This window comes from Penaeus vannamei, chromosome 17, assembly GCF_042767895.1.
Source record: "Penaeus vannamei isolate JL-2024 chromosome 17, ASM4276789v1, whole genome shotgun sequence".
Taxonomy (NCBI): domain Eukaryota; kingdom Metazoa; phylum Arthropoda; class Malacostraca; order Decapoda; family Penaeidae; genus Penaeus; species Penaeus vannamei.
In genome coordinates, this window is record NC_091565.1 from 8,832,438 (window position 1) to 8,836,354 (window position 3,917).

The 3,917-nt window shown below is 17.5% G+C and overlaps 1 protein-coding gene across 1 annotated transcript in view; it reads right to left on the bottom strand.

Moving 5' to 3' along the window:
* RhoGAPp190 (Rho GTPase-activating protein 190) overlaps positions 1–3,917 on the bottom strand; it is a 230,601-nt gene that overhangs the window by 73,504 nt on the left and 153,180 nt on the right. The gene's annotated exons all lie outside the window — the stretch shown is intronic.

Genomic DNA, 3,917 nt, shown 5'->3' on the forward strand with positions numbered 1-3,917 from the left:
TAATGATGATGATTATAATAATGATAATATTAATAATAAAAATTATAATAACAACAATAATAATAACAACAATAATAATAACAACAATAATAATATCAATAATACCAATAACAATAACAATAATAATAATAATAACAATAACAATAATATAAATAACAGTAATAATCATAATATTAATAATAATATTAATACTAACAACAATAAAAAACATAACAATAATGACAATAATAATAAAAACAATAATAATAATTATTATTATTATAATAACAGTAATAATAATAATAACAATAATAATAACAACAACAACCACAACAACAACAACAACAACAACAATAATAATAATAGCAATATTAACAATAATCTTAACAATGACAAAAATAATAATTTTGGTACTAATGATGATGATAAAATAATAACAATAATAAACAGTATAATAATAATAATAATAATAATAATAATAATAATAATAATAATAATAATAATAATAATAATAATAATAATAATAATAATAATAGCAATAGCAATAGCAATAGCAATAGTAATAGTAATAGTAATAGTAATAGTAATAGTAACAATAATAATAGTAATGAATATAATAATAATAATAATAATAATGAATATAACAATAATAATAAAAATAATGATTATAACAATAATAATAATAATGAATATAACAATAATAATAATAATGAACATAACAATAATAATAATCATGAATATAACAATAATAATAATAATAATAAAAATAATAATAATAATTGTATAATTATTGTTATTACTATCACTATTAGCATTATTATCATCATTATCATTAATAATACCAAAAACAATAACAACAATAATTATATCAGCAATAGTAATAAGAAAAACAATAAAAAATAATATCAATAATAATAATAATAATAATACCAATAATAGTAATAACACTAATAGTAATAATAATACTAATTATAACAATAATAATAATAATAATAATAATAATAATAATAATAATAATAATAATAATAATAATAATAATAATAATAATAATGATAATAATGGTTATAATGATAATGTTAATAACAGTAATAGTAATAATACAGATAATTATGATGATGATGATGATGATGATGATGATGATGATAATAATAATAATAATAATAATAATAATAATAATAATAATAATAATAATAATAATAATAATAATAATAATAATAATAATAATAATAATAATAATAATAATGATGATGATGATGATGATGATGATGATGATGATGATGATGATGATGATGATGATGATGATGATGATGATAAAGGTAATAATGCTAATAGTAATAATAATAATTATTATTATTATTATGATAATAATAATTGTAATAATGATAATGTTAATAACAGTAATAACATTAACAACATTAACAACAATAACAACAATAACAACAATAATAACAATAATAACAATAATAATAATAATAATAATAATAATAATAATAATAACAACAATAATAATAACAATAATAATAATAGAGACAATAATAATAACAAAATTATAATAATAATAATAATAACAACAGTAATAATAACAATAACAATACTCATTATTTTATTATAACAAAAAGAAAAATATCAATAATAATAATAGCGATGATTGATGATGATGATGATGATGATATAACAATTATAATAAGAATATATCTCTGCAACAATAACAATTATAAAAATAATAATGATTATAGTAATAATAATGGTAGTAATGATAATGATAATAACAAAAATAGCAATAATAATAATAAAAATAGCAATAAAAAAATATATAATACTAATGATAATAATAATAATGTCCTTGTTCCCCAATTTCAGAATGCTAAGGAATCCTGGTAAAAATTTCCTGAAAATCTGTTCATAACTTTCTGAGTTATCCTGCTAACCATTCTAGATCTAGATCATGATGCGGATAACCACCTGAATCTAGTGATACCTAATTTGGACTAAGACACGCCTCCAGTACAATTTTCACAAAAATCTGTTTTTAAGTCATCTTGTACTGGGACTGGATTACCACCAAAATAGAATGGCATCTAAGTTAAAATGCATTCGTAACTTTTTAAATTATCCTGCTAACCAACTAACCAATGCTCCTAAAACATAACCTCCGTGATGGAGGTAATAACTCCACAAAATTATTGATGATTGATGATTGATGACTGATGACTGATGATGATGACGGTGATGATGATGATGGTGGTGGTGGTGGTGATGTATATCATTATCACTATCATTATCACTGTTATTGCCTTTAGAACTATCATTATCTTTATCACTGTTATTGCCTTTAGCTTTAGCTTTATCATCACATCTATCACTATTATTATTTCTAACATTATTTTTATCTTCATCAATGTTATTATCTTTATCACTATTATCTTTATCACTATCATCACATATTACTATTATTTCTATAACTATTTTTATCTTTATCAACATTATTTTTAAATCACTATTAGTCTATTATAATTATCATTATTAGTCTACCATCATTATTATTTCATTATATATATTATCATTATGCATATCATTAATATCATTTGATGATAATGTTTAAAAAAATAACACAATAATAATAACAACAATAATTGTGATAATGATAATGACAGTGATAATGATAATACTGAAAATTATAATAAAAATTACAATAACTATAATTATATCAAGATAACAATAATAACAATAATAATAACTTTAGAAATATGAACAATAACAACAACAATACCCATAAGTATTAGAACAATCATATCAATTATAACAATAACAATAATAATAATAACAATAAAAATAACAACAACAACAACAATAATAATAGTAATAACAATAATAATAATAATAATAATAATAATAATAATAATAATAATAATAATAATAATAAACTGGTGCATAATAACAATGATAATAACAACAGTAATGATAAAAATGATAACAAAAATAATGAGAAATATAATGATAATCGTAACAATAACACATAAAATAAATAAAATAATAATAATAACAATAACAATAACAATAACAATAACAAAACCAAAAACAATAACAATAACAATAACAATAACAAAAATAAAAATAAAAAAATAATAATGATAATGATGATAATAATAATAATATTAATGATGATGATAATAATAACAGTAATAACAACAATAATAATAGAACAAAAAAATAAAAGTGATGATATCAATAATAATAATGAAAACTGCAATGATAATACTGACATTACTAGCAAATAATAGGAACAATAATAATAAAACTAATAATACTGATACTTATCATCATCATCACCATCATAATTATAATAATTATAATAATAACAAAATAAAATAATAATAATAATAATAATAATAGCAATAATAATTGTCATCATTATTATAATCATAATTACCATCATTATAACAATAAAATAACAACAATAATTATAAGAATGATAATAATAATACAAAAACAATAACATTAAAGATAACAATAGTAATAATAACAGGAATTATCATTATCATTATTTATATTGTAGTTCTAATCATTACTTTCATTATCAATAGTAATACAACTATTTTTTTTCAGTTACCATTACCATCATTGATATCATTATAATTATCATTATCATTACTATCATCATTAACATTACCATTACTATTACTATAATTATCATTACTATCATTATCACTATTATTATTACTATCATTATTACTATCAACAACACCATTATTACCAATATCATTATCATAATCATTATCATTACTGTTAACATTACCATTACTATCATTGCTATTATAAATATTATTACTACTATTATCATCATTATAACTATTGTCAATATTGTTATGGATTGATGATGATAACAATGACAATAACAAAAAACATAAAATAAAATAAATAATAATAACAACTAATAA